Source organism: Rhipicephalus microplus, chromosome 2 (genome assembly GCF_043290135.1).
Source record: "Rhipicephalus microplus isolate Deutch F79 chromosome 2, USDA_Rmic, whole genome shotgun sequence".
Classification (NCBI taxonomy): domain Eukaryota; kingdom Metazoa; phylum Arthropoda; class Arachnida; order Ixodida; family Ixodidae; genus Rhipicephalus; species Rhipicephalus microplus.
The window spans coordinates 228150819-228170530 of NC_134701.1; the positions used below are offsets into that span (position 1 = coordinate 228150819).

Below are 19712 nucleotides of genomic sequence, written 5' to 3' on the forward strand. Positions count from 1 at the left end.
ATAGAGAAAATGCTATTCCAAGACCTGGATGGAGACGTAGCGAGGAGAGACACGCGAAAGAAAGGGAGAAAGAGACACGCTTTCTACGCTTTGGCGCCGTTGGCCGGACGGGTCGACGTCATCCCCTGGAGCGCTATGCCCGGAATGCTCGTTTCACGGGGCTTGGGAAGAGCCCAAGTACAAGAAGAACACATGGCGGGATGAAAGAGGGAGAGGGGCGCAAGCGGACGCATCAGGCGGCGTCGCTGTACTCCCCTCCTTTCTATATAGCCAGGGGAGGTCCGCGAGCTGGCCGCAAGTGTTCTCCCGGGGAACAACAACAACACTTTTATGCGCGTGGAACGAGCAGCGTTTCGAAGGAGAGAGCGCCGATGGCCGCGGTTGTCCGGTGCGGCATCCATTCGGTTACCGCAATAGAGGTCTTACCGACGAGAAGGCTCGTCCCGATTTCGCTGAACTTTGCTTCTTTTTTTTTATTCATTCACATTCTTCGCGTCGCTATACGGAAGCATCCTTTCGCTGATGGGCGCACATTACGAGTGAGTCCGTTGTCCCATTCTTTCTGATTTCTTTTGCTGCTCATATCACCGTGGTGTTTTGCAGAAAGAGCCCGAGTGCACGCCTATCTGGAAGCCCATAGCTGCACGCCATCGTCTTTTGCAACTTGGCTGCCATTGCTTGAAGGAAAGACGTCATCGTTCATAATGACCAGCGCACCGGTCCTTGAATAGGCGCAGTGCATTTTGGAGGTGCGTGAACTAGGGATATTTCTTGCAATGATGATTGCTAAGTTGCGTGTCTGAACTGGCGTATATGGTCGCAGTAACTTTGGTTATGAGTGTCTTGTATCAACAGGGTGATTCCATTGAGAACTTAGTGACAGCTTGCCCTTGATTGATTATGGGCCTTAGATAATGCTCCAAGAGTATTATGAGAGTCATAATATCTATACAGACCTACAAGACGTAACGCACTCTCCAGAACGTGTACTGTCAGCATAAAAAGATTAGAGACCAGTAGGACTGAGACAAATCCATTAAAAATTAAGTTTACCCCTTTCCTCTGATAACCCTAGTGGAGCACCAAGTCTACCGCATACACTTGAAAAGGCCTCAGTGTGCTCACAATAGACGAAGACTTAAGCAATGAAGACAAATGGTTCTGAACTCACCACTCAATTTGTGAAAAAGAACCATTACACACAAACACACACACACACACATACACAAAAGCATATATATGTGTGTGTGTATGTGCGTGCGTGCGTACGTGTGTGTGTGTGCGTACGTGCGTGCGTGTGTGTGTGTGTGTGTGTGTGTGTGTGTGTGCGTGTGTGTGCGTGTGTGTGTGTGTGTGTGTGTGTGTGTGTGTGTGTGTGTGTGTGTGTGTGTGTGTGTGTGTGTGTGTGTGTGTGTGTGTGTGTGTGTGTGTGTGTGTGTGTGTGTGTGTGTGTGTGTGTGTGTGTGTGTGTGTGTGTGTGTGTGTGTGTGTGTGTGTGTGTGTGTGCGAAAACACAGGGAAGGGTGCCTGTACCTGTGTTTTTTTTTATCTCAGGCAAGGGTGCCTGAGATAAAAAATGTACCTTTGGAATAGAGTTTTGTGAAGCATGCAGAGAGAAGATGAGTGTTGTAAATAGCGAAACGTTAAAATATGACGCTTAACATGTTTACAAATGTTGTACGCACAGACATGTTGTACAGTCGCTTAAGTTTTATATAACCAGTTCTTTAAATTTGCTAAACTGTGTCAACAGCATAATGAGTGTTAGCAACGTCAGAAGCGGTAAGTTGATATGTAACACGTGTGCTCGCGAGGATAGTAGTGCTAGACAACGCTTTATAAATTAGCACGAACAAATGGCACTTAACTAAAATTGACGTTGACAGCTGCATCATAGGAGTACATATGTAATGTTTATGAAATTGAATGATCAGCATTGCAAACACAGTTGACGTTTCACCAACATTATGCCTGAACAATATCTTTTTTTCAAGGTGGCTCTGTGGTAGAATACCAGAATCCCACTCGGAATGCTTCATTTCGATTTCTGCTGAGGTTTTGATAATTGTTCTTTGCATTCGTCTCGTCAACGCAGCTGATATCAGCTTTTTTGTTTACGCTTTTGTGTTAAAATTACCAATGTCTGTTATTGCCGTTCCTCAGTAGAAAAACTGTCAATCAACTGTGGCACAAACGCGCATACATGTGGCGCATACCCGCCCGCTGGTATGAGCCACACGTTTGGCGTAAAGGGTTTGACGACGTAAGCGATATGATTGTCACATTAATCAAATTATGACCAACGAATCATATTCGTCAAACCATCTCATCCTTCCGTACTAATTTTGGTTTATCCCAAGTGAGTGATCAGGAGAACATCCAGACGTAGGTGTCTAGATAGATAAACTCTATAAGTGCCTGGAATACGCAAAGAAATGTTTCACATTTAACAAAAACTTTAAAACGCATCATGAGTGTAACTTGCAGGTGAAACACCTACATCAACCAACAGGAAGTAAAAGTCAAGCTTGCAAAATATATTCAAACACACCCAGCTGCGTATATATTTATTGTTTCATACCTTTACTCAGTAGGGACATATTTCGTCGTTTTCTAAACTACATGGTTCTGACCATGCAGCTTTTTGACGATAATGGTAGTTGAGGATTCCTGATTTTGCCTCCAAGAATCGGTGACTTCACACCGTTACCCCAGAAAGCCAAAGACCGAATTCAGGCCGTTACGTGAAGCACGTGAACGATTCCCTTACATTTTTCCATCCGTTGTGAAGCCCTCCTACCCCTTTTTTTTCAAACTCGACCAATTTTGGGGGAGAGGAGAAGCATTGCATTGAAGCTGAGCTCAGCTTAACGGAGATTACAGCGCACGGCTACAGCTACATGACTAGATGACTGCAGCTGCCTCAGTAAATGACTACAGCTACATGAGTAGGTGACTACAGCTACATGACTAGATCACAAGGGCTGCATGACTAGATCACGACAGCTGCATGACTAGATGGCTACAGCAGTATGACTAGATGACTACAGCTGTATAAAAACATTCCTGCAGCTACATCGAAACGCGGTCACGCATCTCGCAGTCTTCGGATCATACTGCTGAAAAGTTGTTCATACGTTGGTGGCTTAAATGAGTGCACAGTTGCTCGAGACAGTCACTGTCTAGGGTAGTACCCAAGGCTGGTAGCGCTTGCCCGGTGCGCAAAGCAAAATTATGGTCAATGAGCTATCTATGATTTGTATATTCTGAAAGAAATGTGAGAGTACTTATCAGCGCTTGTCTTCATTTGGGTTTTAAGTTAAGACGCATTCTTTTTCAGAAAAGCTTATTCCTCTGTCTTTCGGAAGATAGATTGTACTAATGTGTAGCAGACTCTTTTCTTTATTTTGCTGCCACTATGAGTATCATTTTATTGCGCTGCCCCGCAACATTCTTCTTCACACGCTCGGCAATTCTTTTGCTCTGTCTATCACGAACTTCCGAGGCCGATTCCAGCGGCGCACTGACGCGAAGCACCGTTGAGAGCAAAACAAGTATTACTACGAGCCAAAAGTGGCAGTCAGCAAACTCTGGTAATCTGCGTCGCAGTCCGATGCTGTAATCGGCTGCGGAAGCTTCAACGCTGTGCTCTGGTTTTCGATGCTACATGCACTCGAAACAATGCACTAAACATAGCAGACGACTCTCTGACAAGTGCAGGGAGGCGTCTCTAATTTCGTGAACACGTCTTTCTGTAGCGGCAGCTGTAGCGCTCACTCTAGTGGCACGCCATTGTTACATTTGACATCAGGAAACATTGTACGACCTCTCAACAGGCGGTTTGTTATTCTGCTGTCTTGACTCCATCAAGCGGAAGACACATATATTGCCAGCACTTTGCAGCCTCCAACTCGGTGCTTGAGCAGCGTTTCTTCTCCTTTATACCCCTTTATCTCGAACCCCCGAGCACCCAGCCACGCTTTTGCCGAAATGACCCCTTCAGTTTTCATTAGAGAGCTGCCTACCTCTCCCCTTGCTCTCTCAAGCAGCTGCGGCGCCTCCAGCCGTACATTAGGAACGGCACTCGTTCGTCTCCGCGCGCTTTGATCGGCCCGGCCTGACGAGGTTGCGGTCGACCTTTTCTTTCCGACCTCGGCAGCATCGCTATAATGCGCTCCCTCGCAGCCGCTGCACTTAGGCCAATGAAGCGGTGTCTCTCTCGGCCGCCCTGCCGTCGAGCTTTCCTTTTAATCCCATAGCGGAACCAGACGCCCCGCGGCCGCTCCCTGTCCATCGGAGCCGGCCCGAGAGTACCGCGTTTTCGCGCCTGTTGCTCGCACGTCAGTCGCAGTAGCCCGGACATGCGGTGCCTGTAGAGGACGACCATGTTCCTTGTTGATTGACGTCTCTGGAGCGAGTTAGCCTGTAGGTTTGGCTGAGGCTGGTTGGTGTTGCGCTGGAATGTTCTACTGAGCGTAGCCTCAGTGAGCAAAAGGGCGAGGAGATGGAAGTGCGTGGCGGGACAGAGACAAAGCGCACTGCGCCCTGTGTAAAAAGCAATGACCAAATGCAGCCTAACCTCGGAAAGGTAAATCACTTTCATTGGTATACACAATAGTCGCACAAACGATTCAATGAATTATTTTTGAAACGAAAAAAAAAAACAACTGCGTCGCGTCAAGCTGGCGAACCATTTCTGTGTTTTCTGCTCTTTCATTTTTATGGGTATTGAGGTTGATACGATACTTGGCAGGTATCCCCTAGGTCCGCTTGACAATGGTAGACATGAGGAAGTTTCAGTGACCATGTTACTGCCGCTTTGTTTTAACATCGGAGCTGTTTAACACTCAAACCCGCCGAAGCGAGACAGGACGAAGCAGGCCTAGAGTGGAAAAATGAGCTTGTCGACATTGATTCATACTTAGAACTGCGCAGCACTCGCAAAAAAAAATACAAAGAGAGGTCGTGCGCACAGCTTCCGTCTTTGTTTTTTCTTGTGTTTTTTAACGCTGCACAGTGCTAAGTATGAGAGCAAAAGTAAGAAAGAAAGAAAGTCGAGCATGGTTGGGCAAAGCTATGGTAAGAGAGAGGGAGGAGAGTAAATGCATAGTACAGCATAGTATAGTATAACAAGGAGGTGGGGGAGTGAAGTGAGAGTGTTGAGGAGTCACGTGAGGGAGAGAAGTACATCGTGATGATAATGTAGCGCACAAAAAATGCACGCACTAAGGAACACGACGATGGGACAATGCGCATCGTTCCGTCATCTTTCTTCGTTCGTTTTTTTTTTTTCGTGGGCCACAAGTTTGCACAATGTTTCACCACCAACAAGCCCATTCTTACGTTCTGAGAAGGACGATTGTTTGCTTAAGGCTTTTTGTACTAGTTAACCTTATGCAACGTGTAATTAGTTACCCTACACGTTGTAAAGGTTAGGAGGATGGATGAGGGTGCATTGGAAAAATGAAGAGTACACGTGACGTGGCAGACACGTCTATGTGCTTCTGGCGAAATTGTTATTATGCAGTTACAACCCGTAACAGTGCACTGGCAAGAAACTGCAAAACAAGAGGCGCCCAAAACGTGAAGTGTGCCTGCAGTGAAGGCAAAATAACGATCGTTTGAATCGCAGAAAAGAAAATTTCGTTATGCCGCACCAAGCTAAATTGTCCCAGCAAAACCTCAAATTGCCGACACATTCTCTATTTGTTTTTAAACAGGAGCTTACGTACCTTGCATGGTATGCAGACAGACAGACATAGAACTTCGTTGGGTCCTAATAAACGCTACTCCATTAGAGCAACGCCGCGGCAGCTCCCACGTGGGGGCAGGAAGCTTAGCCTCATCACCGCATCGTGGGCTCTCTGGACATCCCGTAGTTGTGGTAGTAACTCTGAACTTTGCGAGTTCGGAGTCCCAACCCTTTTCTGTGAGCCGACTTGAGCCTCGTAACGAGGGACACCACTAGGTTAAAGTTACCAACCTCACCCCAATCAGGACAAGTAGACTCAAACACCTTTCGGAGACCATGATGAGGAAAGGTGGACTTGGACAGGACCTAGTCTGGAGAGGTTATTTTCTTGGTGTTAATAATATCTGTTTTCGACACACAGTTTCTATTTTGTCTCTATTATTTACACATAATTCAGAAATAGTTACGCTTATAAAAGAATTTTCGTGAGGAAAGCAACTTTTTGCATTTCAGGCACCAAAAGTATTGCATTAAGAGTCACGTTGGAATAAGGTGCACAACTCATCTGCGCTAGCGGTAGCAAAAGAAGAAACCCGACCCCTGTTGATTACATCATTATTCTACGCAGAGTTGAAACAATCATAGCAATCCTCCCAATCACCAGAGTCCAAACCATCAAAACTCGCTCATCAATTGAAAATTCCTGAAAACTAATCAGGAGGCAATATTTGAAGCCACTGTGCTGAGGCGTTGTTGGTGTGAAGGAAAAGTAGCGTGCATCGCACGCTCTTATACATAAGTTCATGTATGACTTATTATTTGTTACAAAATATGCAGTGATAGAAAAAATACATTAAAACTGACAGGTAGAATCCTTAGCCGAGGCTGCTTAACCATGCGAAACATATATACACGCTGTACGAGTCACTGGCAGTCCAAAATATACATGTAGAAAAGTATAAACAAAAACAATTGCAGCACGCTGGCTCCATTCCTAAAGTTCGAGCAATAAAGTGACAGAAATGGAGAGAAAGGAAGGGATGATGAGCCAGGCATGAGCGATGTTTAGAAATGACAATGTAAAAACATCCGACGAAACATGTTCATAAAAGTTACTAAAGAAGTCTTGGTCACCGCAGATGTCCGGCTCCGCTTTCAACTACACGTCGCGCTATGTGAACTGTACGGAAACCAGTAAACCAATACGCGCCATCATCAACGTCACAACTTTCGGATCAATGCAGCCTGGGCTAACAGACACGTCATGGAGGAGTGCGCATCGTTGACGTCCCTAACCCTTCCCACACGATAGGCGTTAACAGGTCCGCGCGCGGTTTTTGGCGAGCGTTGTGCGCTGCGCGATGCGGTAGGGGGTCGGGCAGCGAAGGAAAGAACACCGGCGCGGCTCGGGCACTTCCAGAAACCAATATGGAACGGCGGCGGAGGTGGCGCGGTAACAGGCAGCCAGCGGTCGTGGCGCGGCGGGAGCTGCGGCTTCGGCTACTCGCCATGTCCATTACGTGAAATGCGGCCGCGCGCCTCTCGCACAAGGAAGAGGAGGAAGAAGAAGTAAAAAGCCCGAGGAAATGGAATGGAGGAATGAGTCTCGGAAAAGGAGCGAGTAGTGGGATCGACGATAGGTTAAGAAGGAAGGGAGAGGGTGTGAGAGTGCTGTGGCAAAAGCGATGAGGAGGTGGAGGAAAGAGACGGAGCGTCGTCGGCGCCGAAGGCCGCGCTGGCGTGTGTGGCAACAGGCAAATGGAATGCCTCTCCCCGGCGCAAAGACAACAACGCAGGGACGCAAACATTCCCAGTAAAAGGAAAGAGACGAGGGAGTGTTTCGGTGGGAGAAGAAGAGGGACGAAGGCATGGGCTTCTGTTTCGCTCCAAGCTTCTCCAGCTGTCTGTGAGCGTATGTGGAGGGTGGTGGTACGGCTACGTGAAGAGAGATGGGGGAAGGAAAAAAAAAGACGAGGAACGCTTGTGTAGTGAGAGTAGTGAGAGGGGAGGTGACGACGGACGACAAGTTAATGGAAGCCATCTTAGTAGGGGAAGGAAGGAAGAGGCCCCCAGTAGCTGTAGCGAGAGAAGCCCGGCTGCCTCGGGATGCGTGCTGTTCTTTGCGCTCTTTTGTGACGACGAAATCCGAGTGGCCGTAATGGACTTTTTGGTCCGGGGCCTCTATAAACTGGTGCACCTTGTCTTACTTCGTGTTTTTTCGCTGCCTCTCTCTCTTTTCCTCTGCTTAGCTTCGTGTGGCTGTTTGGCCTCTCATTTTTTCAATTCGAATTTGCTTTTACGATGTTGTTGTCCCCTTCTTTCTTAATACGAACTTCACCCCGTTCTTTTTTATTTATTTTTTTTGTTCTCGTGATGGTGACGCCTCTCTCGGCACGAAGGCTGCATTTGCTCAAAGTAGGCTTCAAAGAGTGGACTCAGGTTTTTGGCGCCGTCGGGAAGACGAAAGACGCGGACCCTCGCGTTGCCGCCCCCACTCGGAAGAAAGTAACGCCGCGAGGTAGCAGTGGACGGGAAAGAAAGGCGCCGAAATGAAGACAAGATATAGAATAAAAAGTACACACTGGTGCAAAGAGAACAACAACAAGGCAGTTGAAGGGTGCCCGAGACAAAGTGGCAGCATGGAAAGACAGCGAGAATCGAAATGCGCAGAGTGGCCTACCGTAAGAAGCCGAGTTTCAAGTCTGGAGCACATTGCTCTTCCAGCGGATTGAGCATCTCGGTAGTGCACGCTGTATCTTCGGGCCTGAGTGCGACTCGGAGACCTTGAAGCCTCTTAGGAAGGAACTGCCACGGAGGTTACTTAAAGTCAGGCTGACAACAGAAACAACCGAGACAGCCCCCTTCCTTGTAAACTTCCACCAACCTTTCTTCCCTCAAAGCCTGTTACAGAGCTTTCGGCCAAGACGCAAGTAGAAGAACGCCACATGTGCTTCACTGTGAGCCAAGTTAGAAGTTCAACTTATGACGATGATAATGTCCATACAGAGCAAATATACATTAGTTCTTGTTCACTTATAAACAGTAGTTTTAGAAAAGGTGAAGTCTCGAAGGAACAGAAAATTTTTTTTACAGGGATAGCCGATAGAGGGCTTGAAGAGGATAAGTCATGTAGCAGAAATATTGGCTTAACTAGCATTCTATGCCCAGGTATTTCTTATCACTTGTACGATGGCAGCCACTGATAAGAGACTGTTTTACAGGTCTTGATGGGCATTCGACTAAATATTAGAGAGGCCTCCATTACGTAAGTCTTGATTGATATGTGAGGTTTAACGTCCCAAAACCACTATATGATTATGAGAGACGCCGTAGTGGAGGGCTCCGGAAATTTCGACCACCTGGAGTTCTTTACCGTGCACCCAAATCTGAGCACACGGGCCTACAACATTTCCGCCTCCATCGGAAATGCAGCCGCCGCAGCCGGAATTCGATCCCGCGACCTGCGGGTCAGCAGCCGAGTACCTTAGCCACTAAACCACCGCGGCGTGGCACTACGTAAGTCTAAACAAGCAAGTCTACACTAGTCAGACATTTCGCTTCATTGACAAACTACTTAGCTCACCCAAGTTCGGGGCAATAGGAACCCGATAAAATGTAGCTTTTACAAGTGATTCTACGTTTATTCGTGTAAGTCGACAAAATGTATCTCACCGCAAGCACTTGCTCCCGCAAAATCCCATTGCGTGTAAAACGGGAAACGCAAGCAGAAATAACCGTGAACGAAGAACCGCATGCGAACAATGGCTGCCTGGTCGGAACGTGGGAGGCCAAGCTCGCCCTCATGGTGCTGGAAGACTAACAACAACTCTTTGCCATGGCCATGGTGGCAGTTAAGCCAAAGGGCTTCTGAATTGAGGAACTCTTGGCGTCACTCACTATAGTGTTTTGAGAAATAAACGTTTATTTCTTTCTCTAATTGTAAGTGCTTCATGGATTTTTTTAGACTGCTTTGGTCTTTTGTCTCGAGAATGCTGCCAATTAGTATAGCTGCTTACCGCACCACTGCGCTTTGATATTTTTTGACTGGCATAATGCGACAATTACCTTGCTTCGTTTTTAATCATCCACCTCATTGCACCGATCAATGCAGATGATAACAAAGGTGGAACGCAGCTCAGCACGCTGACGTAATTCAAAGCAAAACGCAATTAGAATGAGATCCTTGCTCTTGCGCAACACTGTTTTCTTCTATGAAAGCTCGCGATAACTTTCGTATTCTAAAGCTAGGTGATATACTGAGAAGTATCGTGTCTCGAGGTTTCAGAGTAACAATATAGAATAAAGCCTCAATAGCTTAGGCCAACAACAGAGTCACACAGAAGCCCACGGGGACTGTCCCAACATGAAAGCCATGAAACGCCCAATTGATTGATTGCGTAAGCACCTCTTTCTCACATAATACCAATAACTCGTGCAGGTGTATAATGAGAATGGATAAATAAGCAATAAAGATAATTCCGATCAGTCTGCACAAAGCCGCGTGAAGCTTCGCCCAGCGAAACATGGGCCCGTCGACCGACACGTCCAGCTTCGAGACGCACGGCTTCCTCCTTGGTCATTAATCATCATCATCACCATCATCACCACCACCACCACCATCATCATAATCATCATCTTGACTACGTTCACTGCAAGACAAAGGCCTAACTTTCTTCGTTCCCCTAACCCGCTTGCCTTCTCTGGGAATCCTGTCAGTTACCCTTACCTCTCTCTCTATCTCGTTATTTTCTAGCTATGCTTTAGCCTCTCCCTACTCATTTCCTTCCTCCTCATAATCTCATCTTTCCTCCTCGTGCACACTTCCCTTTCACACGCACTCGCCCCACCATACTCTACAAGGCTTCTACGCTCTGGCAGCGTGTCTGGAGACCAGAGTGGTTAGGACGCACACCTTCGGATCGAGGATACACGCGCTCGAAACCCATTTCGTGAATACCCACACATATCCCCTCCTCACTGCTCACTTCCTTTTCAAACCCCTTGTTGCACTACCACAGTGGTGAGCAGTAGGGTGTGCCCAAATGCCGTCGCACATATCCGTTTCTAATTGTGATACTTTTGAAGCATGTCGTACACTTTGAAACACGTCGTACACTACGCTTGTAGTACACTTTATTTTAGTTATTCGATTGAAATCATCTTTTTTTTTTTTCGAAATCTAAATATTCGGTTCCCAATTTTCCGGGAGAAGGCTTAGCCACCCAGACCGAAAAACATGTGTTTTACAAACGTAAATAAAGCAAGAATGTCACTAATAAAACACGTCAATGCTCGAACGGGTGTAACACACTCAAGTAATGGTTGTACCGGGAAATGTTGCAGAACTGGGAAGATTGCTGCGCTTATTCGTGACTACTTCTCGCCGTGATTCCAGCCAATGTTCATAACAGAAAAAAAAGGAGGCACTGTAAGATCACTGCAATACAACAAAGATTCCGCGTTCTATGCGAAGGCGAATTTCTCAGAATAACAAAAAAATGCGACGTAATAATGAAAAAACTACCAATTCACTGTTAAACGAGAAGAATTTGCTGAGTCATCAAGGACTACAAGCTGAATACCGGCTGCGGCGGCTGCATTTAGATGAAGGCAAAATGGTCGAGGCCTGTGCGCTTTTATTTGAACGGCAAAAAACACCAGACGGTGTAAAAATGCGAAGCCTTCCACACTGCTTATTCCAGAGTGCCTTCATCAAATAAGTCGTCGTCTACATGCGTATTACTGCCATGCCGTGATTGCAGACCTCGCATAAAGGTTGCACGGCTGTGCTTACCGCATGAACAACGGCGACGTGTTGCCTCCAACTTGCTCACCTTCATTGCCAGGAAACACGATACCAAGCGGATTACCGCTTGATCACTGGCGTGGTACGGGCATGGACGCCCGAGTACACAGCAGAATTCACGCCTGTAAACACGACATCATACGACAGTGGTAGACAGCATAGTCCATCCCTGATTTGAAGGATCAGCTCCAACTGGTATAAGACAGCTGGAACGATGTACTGATAGGACCACCCACTGCAATGTCGAGAAGTTACACACGCAGGCATTGCCCCTTTGTTGTCCTTTTTAATGAAGGCACAGCATTACGGCGGAAATGCAGATTTATTTCCATGTTGTATTTAACGCCTTCTATCCAAACTATTGGTGCGGTTGTCCAAATGTGTTTTGAGGCTAAGAAGGTCGAGAAAGGAGTTGAAGGAAAAAAAACTGTTTCAACAAGTCGCAGTTACTACAGCTCTGCTTTACATTACTGATAAATGTGGTATAGCATCACAGCGTAGGGCTTCCCATTCGCATGAGAGAATTCACCCCAATCTTTCTTCGCCGCTCTCTCTCCTCTCATATTTCTATTTTTACATTATTTTATCTCAGAGAGAGGTGGCCAACAAGACTTCTCTCTGCTGAACATTTCCGCCTTCTCTTATTCCCTCATCACCAGTGGGGTGTTTTTGAGTTGGCACTTTAGCACAACAACTAGGCCAAACAGCAAAAACAGCTTTACAGAGGATTTCAAAATTGAGCGCAATTTAGAAGTGTGGCAGCTTGGGCTAGTTGGTATGGCATGACGATAGTTATAGCGCGAGAACAAAACGACGACACAGAGACTCGTGTATTTTGTGTAATTCTTGTCTCTGTGTCATTGTTTTATTCTCGCGCTAGAATAATCGTCATCGTTGCGAGCGCAACTGTTAGAAAGGCGTCTGGGTGGTTCAGATTGGCACTTGTCGGCATGATCATTATGAATAAGGTAACTAAACTTGCGCAATGGATTGTATACATACACTTATATCTGTAAGCTACCCAAAGGTTTACGTTATGGCCGCTATTATATCTAATATTCCTAGAACTAGAATGCGATATACAAACAGAATATACATTGTGTACTTTGTATTTTCGTGAATGACAAAAGCGATATCAATACGACCATTATAAAGGTGTCAGTATTTTCTCTCAAGCGTTTGTTACCATGGGCAACGCCAATCCTGCCAATGGCAACGGATAAAATGAACGTACCATGTGTAACAAAGCAAGTCACGCAACGTGTCAAGACTAAGATAACGTGTCAAGATAACGGTTCAGGCAAACGACATACTGTCAGGGGTAATGCAAAAAATACAAGAATGTACAACAAGAAACTCTGCGTATACATTAGCACATTAAATACAACAAAAAGTCAACACAATTTGGGCTGTTAGTTTCAAGCACTGAATTTCCACATGTCGGAAACCCATTTGTATCTGTCTTAACGCAGTAGTGAGGCAGCTTATGAAAGACAATTAGTCCGCTTCATAAAGCAATTATTAAAGAGATAAACTATAAATGCAAAGCCTATAAAATGACAACTGCTTGACGAAGTAGCAAGTGATTTTACCTGGCTTATATTGAGAAATGTATGATTGTATGTGTGCGTTGAACATTTCATAGAATAAAAAAAAAACGTCGGTTATGTAAATTACCTTGCTTCTTCAGTGGTTAGAGAGAAAGAGTAAATAGATGGGACATAAATGATCTCGTGTAAAGAACGCCCACCTGCTTGAGTGAATGTGTGCACGTAAATAGAGTTTAGGCTTGAAAAGATTTTATATATCTATAAGAGCAGCCACTTACAGAACCAGTTAACATTACATGCAAAGTTCGAATAGCGTGTGCGAATCTAGAGAGTACCAGGAGAATTTTCTAGACACACATTCTCTCTCTCTATTTTTTTTATTCGGAGTAGAAATAGCTTAGTTGATCCGCACTACCAGTATGTAACATTTAGAGAAAAAAATTACGTCGAGAAATGACCAGACGTTCTTTCAGTACACAGATTCTCAACATATAGCAGTCTACATGAGATACGAGAAGTGAAGTCGAAACAAGCACCATTATTAATTACTTCTATTTAGGCTTGCCAACTTACTTGCGGCAGAAATGTGCCGCTACTACCACATCTACTCTTCATTTTGAAACACAATAAAGATAACTCAAAATCACGAAGCGAAGCAAGAGGAATGTTATTTAGGTAAGAGAGAGAGGGACTGAGGGACAAATAAAAAAGGAAAGATAGCGTAGATGGCAATAAAAAAAGACAGCTCCCGCCATAAAAGCCCCAGCCAACTACAAAGCGCCAACCTCTTATGTTGATTGCGGGAGGCGTGCGTTAAGTCGCGGCTCCACGCGTCCCTCTCCATCCCTCGAAACTAACGCGTCCCCCTTCTCTCGCCTTCACCACCGTTGAATGATCCGACCGATTCACTTGCACGGCAGGGCGAGCTTCTGCTCCACCGCCTCCTCGTACTCGTGCTACGCTGCCCTTTCCCTGACGCACAACCGGATCTTCGTCACACCATTCCGTCACTTCCGGCAGCGGCGGTGGCGCGCGTTCTCGCGTCGCCTTTCCCCCCGCGCGGCTCGAAAAACGCTCCCCGGCGCGCCCCCCAGTCGCGCTCGAAGCTCGCCAGCAGACGCTACGTCTGCGACCACCTCGTACCCGAGGATTTCGGCGGCGCCGCACTCATTCGCGCGCCTGTTCGTCACCTGTGCTGTGACAGCGAGAGGAGGCGGTAACCACCATGGTGTGCTCAGCCGGACCTCCATGCGATTCGACTTGAGTGTTCTGAATCGCTCATCGAAACGCTATAGTCGCAGTCACATACGGACGCCGTCTGGTTTCGATTTCCCCGCAGCAACGTGCACGTTCGTTGACAGCTCAAGCGCGTTGGCCGTGTGCCGGATTTGAAAGGGCACCGGGACGGAGTGTGTGTTCTGAACCCTGCGTGCCAGGAGAGCCAAGTTGACAACTTGAAGTGCATCGTGCGGGGAACTAATCGTACTGTCGCAGTCCGTGACAATCAAGTGCAGACGCCTCCGGGAACACTGCCTGCTTCTTCAAGCTTCATCACTTCGGGTGAGTGATCTACCCGCGTTGCTGCACCTTGTCACCTCGCGAGATGCGAACGTCCCGCGGTAGATGAGCCGCTTTCGCGTAATCGACACGGTACCATCCGGGGCTGTTAATTTCGTAAGGAAACGCATTTAGCTGACGTAAGCATTTGATCGCGTAATGAAGCGCACGCCGCGTGCATTGGTCTCCCTTCTCTCCGACACGGGAGACCGTCGGCGGCGGCGATGCATAATTACGCAACCAGAACCGCATGACCGTGTTCGCACAGCCCTTGTTTTAGCACTTAATAGGACCGCAGTGGCGCAAGCCATTAGTGCAACCGTAATTAACAAAGTGCTTGCCAACGACGGGTTGTCTATTTCGTTTTTTGTTACAGCATCTCTTATAACGTGCATGCCTATATATTAGAACTGTCGAATAAAAAAATAGCAAATGGGGTTTTCACGACTTACATCGTCACGATAATTACGCATCGAAGCGGCGCGTGTGCATTGCAAACTACATAGAAATATCTTCATTGCGATGGTTTTGCTCAGAAAAGAAAATAGTAAAATAACAATAAAACCACTTGAAACAGCCTCGTTGGCGTTTTCTCGCAGTAACTGGTAAAGTGAAATAACACTCCGGATGTATTATATGAGTTGTTATTGCCATGTGGCTTCACCACAACGTAGGCGTTGAGCCCAGGATTTTTGACTGAGGTCGCGGTCGTAATGCGCATGATTCAGTGCAAGCCTTACCTGCGTGACGTTATTTATCGCGTGGTTTCAAGGAAGAAGCCTTTGCGAGATGAAAGCAAAACAATAACAGAACAAAGCCCTAACGCAATTTGTGTCAGCAAAAGAGGAAGAACGCGTCGGGAAGGCCGCCGCTATCTGCTTCCACCGTGCATAAAAAAGTGACAGTTAAACGGACAAGCTGAAAGAGCGAAAGTGCTCGTTGCGTGCGAAGGCAACGTGCGGGTCTATACTTTTTTTTTCCTTTTTTTGAAACATGTAACGACTTCACGTGTGGTCCTAGCTGTCAAGTGCGCTGTAAAAATGACGCTGACAACCTGTTTACGCCACAGAGAGCGCCGGACTCTCTTCAGCGAACTGTGATAGAGGATTCGCACTTCCGCTCGCCAACAGTCGCACGTGGGTTTACAAGAGGACGTCGGCCTGGGGCACAACGAGGTCCATCATACCGTTTTATTGCCTTAGACCACTGTATTCAAAAAGTAAAGGTTAGAAAGTTAAAAGAGAGAGAGAAAGATAGAGAACGGGTAAGTCAAAGACAGGGAGGTTAACCAGAAGCAAATTTCTGGTTTGTTACCCTGCCCTGGAGAAGTGAAAGAGGATAGAAAGATAAATGGGCTATGTAAAAAAATATGTAGTTAGGATTGGACAGAGGATGATGAGAGTTTTGCTTTTTAGTAACCGTGTGATGGCTTTGGGGAAACCACGCATGACGTGTGATAACACTTGTGCTCTCTCTCTCTCTCACACACACACACACGCACACACACACACACACACACACAAATAAAGAAGTCGCAGCTTTGCCGCAAAGGCGAAGGCGAAGCAATGAACGCGATAGCAACAACATGGAAGGTCATGTGCAGAATCGCAAGCAGATCTTAACGTGCCTCGCGTTTTTCACGCAATGACGCACGAAACGTTCGCACAGGTACATATGAACGCGAATAAGCGTGGCAGTTGTAACTACGCTGTGTCTGAAAAGCGCACCCTTTTCGCAAATGAAGACTGTGCAACGATTGCAGTTACCTTTGTGCGCCTGGTCACTACAACAGAATCATTCCGATGAAAGCCTAAGACCAGCCAAGGCGCACGATTGTCCCCACTGCGAGATAAGCGCGCGCGTTAGCGCTCACCCTATCCTTTCTCCGCGGGGCAAAGTACGCGTGGAAGATGAGAGCGTGCGCTGCCATGTCGTGACGATGTGGTAACGCGCGCTCATTGCGCCATCTTGCTGGTAATTCTGAAACACAATAGTTCTCCCCGAGATGCGCGTCATCAGCGGTAAGTGGTAAATAATATTGAAGGAGGTGCTCCTTCGTGGCTCTGTGGTTAACGCCTAGCACTCACACCTCAGAGGTCCCACGGTCGATTCTGCGTGCCAGAGGGTTTTTCTGAAATAGTTTTTTGCTTTTTTTATATATGTAGATATGTATGCATATACGATTAGTGGCGGCGACGCCGACAGCGACGGCAAAATCCAGCCGAGAATGTCCATATAATTGCTATCACAATGAAAACAGGCAAATAAGGCAAAGAGAGGCGTTAGACGAAACATAAGATGCTTCTGCATCTTAATGAGCATATCAATAGCTGTTCAGTCTTCATTGGTATAAAGTATGTACTTATCGAAGATCAATGTAAGGAATCCGCCTTTTCTACGACGCTGTGACGCATGCGGCCTTCCCTATAGCGGAAGAGGTGCGAAACGACTCCCGGTCTCGGAGGCGTTCGTTCTAGCAATGCCATTTCTCCCGGCCCATACCGAACCCTACCGAAATTCTAGAGGGCAGCGAAGTAAAATGAAAAAGACGGATTTTTAGCTTATTGTTTGCAATGTATATAGATTCAGCGCACTATATTAGTGCACTCGTCCTTGCGAATATGCAATCCAGCGCGGACTACCACGTTGTCAGGTAATACGAGGTGAAACAAACTCGTGCAACCGCGAATACCATGCGCAAATATGCAGTGAGACACCACTGTTTTTTTTTGTGCGTTCTTATCCCTTGGCATTTTTTAATGCTTCACTTTTGTATTCAATGGTACGCACTTCCAATGATTCATGTGTTCTTTGTAGCACATGCTTCATTTCACATGCGCCTATGATTTGCGTTTCCATCGAATACACTTGTAAACCTTTTGATCTTCAAACATCTTGGTCGCTCCTAGCCTCAGGGCAGGGTAGTCAACCTGGCTCAGTCTTGCTAACCTCCCCGCCTTTGCCTTGTGTCTGTCCGCATACACAGTAAGTGAGTGTTCGAACAATGAGATGCAAAAACAAGCCGGAAGTTTAGCTTTTCCTTACGCTACGCATTTCCGGGTATCTCAAATTTCGATCATTTCTAGTTGACGGTTAAGAAACACTTTTGAAATAAACATGCATTAGAAAACTACTGTTGACATTGATTCAAGATATGCCATCATAAGCCTTGTAAGGCGTATTTGGATTTGAAATGTCACAATATTGCTTCGGTAATCGATATATAGAGGTGTTAATGCGACGCGACAACTAGAATGTGCATGCCTGTAAGAGTGCATGATTGGTATGGCTAAAAAGCATGTGAGCGTCATTCAGAAGTATGCCTATAGAATTGACTATGTTGAGAAGCAGCTATACTAGAAAGAACGAAGTTACGGCAGATATGAATCCTGATATGAACAGGTGATTCGCCCCACTTCTTTAGAGCACTAGGCAGTTAAATTTACATATAAGCCTTCACTACTGAATTGATAGCCTTCGTTTGGCGTCATGGGTGCAATACATGTCTCCACATAGCGGCTTAGATGGCGTCAAGGCAGTGTAATGACATTGTGATCAACCTGCTTCAGTGTGGCAACGAATTCGTTGGAGCATTATTAGGCCTCTATGCATGCACAATGAAGGAGCAAACAGGCGTTGTGCTGTTAATGCAAGCGTAACATCATAAAGTTCGTCTCCCGCCACGTTGGTCCTCAAACGTGGCCGCTTGAGTGGCTACTCAGCAAGCCATCTGTAGGTGGGAAGGCTAAGCTGAGAAAGTGGTCAGTGTGCGCCCAGTGGGGACTTTTATTACATGTGAGAGGAAGTTTAGTTCGTCCTCAAAGGCTTGCCCGGTCACTATCACCGTCATAGTGATACATGCCGAGCCACAGTACTCAACTGCCTGAATAGACTTACTTTGCATCAGAGCAGCTGTCGAGCAATAACCTAAATAATGCATGCACTACGACAGTGACATCGATTAACGAGTGTACCCGTAACGAGTGTTTTGTCATATTATAAGGGTGGCTTCCAGTCGGTACATTGATAAGCCCCCCCCCCCCCCCCCCCGAAAAAAAAAAACAAAACGCTGGAACGAAAGCGAATCGTGGGAGTTTCTTTCACAAGTGGCTTACGTGGCTTTCTGGTGCGACGACTTCTTATGTGGGCATTCCAGGATTCTGTGCATGCTCTGAAAATGGCCTGTTTAGAGGAAACGACACCGCGTTACGTGGCAGGAACATATAAGAGGAATTATGAATGTCCTGCCTTTCAGCTCCTGTGATATTTTTGCACTCATGTTTTACGACCACCCACGTCATTTTTTTCTCCCTTGATCTAGTGTAAGGTAGCAAACCAGAACTTTCTTTTCCGGTGAATCACCGTGTCATTGCTTCATTCGTTTCTCTCTCTTTCTCCACATGACTTATATACAGTTGCTGCATAAAAAGAACGCTGTAAAATAGCACGACAGTGGACGATTACAGCAACAGTGTCAAAGTATATAGGTAGAGGTATCAAATCTTGAGCGCGCTTTCGTTGACGGGCTCTGAGGCCAACTCGTGCCGCCAAAGGCTGCTTCGATTCATACTCAAGATACACCCTCTAGAACACGTGTAATGATGCTAAGAATTGAGGTTCAAGGGCAGATGTACACCGAAATCAAGATTCGCCTGAAAGCTTATCTATAGATCAAAATATTTTGCGTCCGTCAAGCGACCTTGCGAAATATAACAGGAAGTTTCATATTTAGCATGTGTTCTTACTGCGTTTTATTTTGCCTGAAAGCTTAACTATAGATTAAAAGTTTTTGCATCCTTCAAGCGACCTTGTGAAATATAATAGGACGTTTTATATCTAGCATGCGTAATTACTGCGTTTTGTCTCGTGTTCCTCTCTTTGCTTGCTTCCTTCTTTAAGGATACGACCAAAACATCTCGAAACATCAAGATAGCATGCACGCGCCCAAAGTTATGTGACGCGTGTGAAACCTTACATCCGGACATATATGCAGTCACAATTGGTGACTGAGCTCAAGAATACTGTATAGAAAAAAAGATACTCGCAATACAGCTAATTGTTTGAGGTATCTCGTCAAGTCTCAGTGCGTTTCCTTTATGATTTAGGC

At 46.2% G+C, this 19712-nt stretch overlaps 1 protein-coding gene across 2 annotated transcripts in view; it reads left to right on the top strand.

Annotated features, from left to right (window-relative positions):
* Positions 1–14125: 14125 nt before the first annotated feature.
* The window catches only part of LOC119170328 (LIM domain transcription factor LMO4.2), a 108107-nt gene continuing 102520 nt past the window's right edge, over positions 14126–19712 (top strand). For both annotated transcript variants that reach the window (XM_075876892.1, XM_037421468.2), the window contains exon 1: positions 14126–14608. The gene's annotated coding sequence lies outside the window, so the exon portion shown is untranslated. The remainder of the gene's footprint in view (positions 14609–19712) is intronic.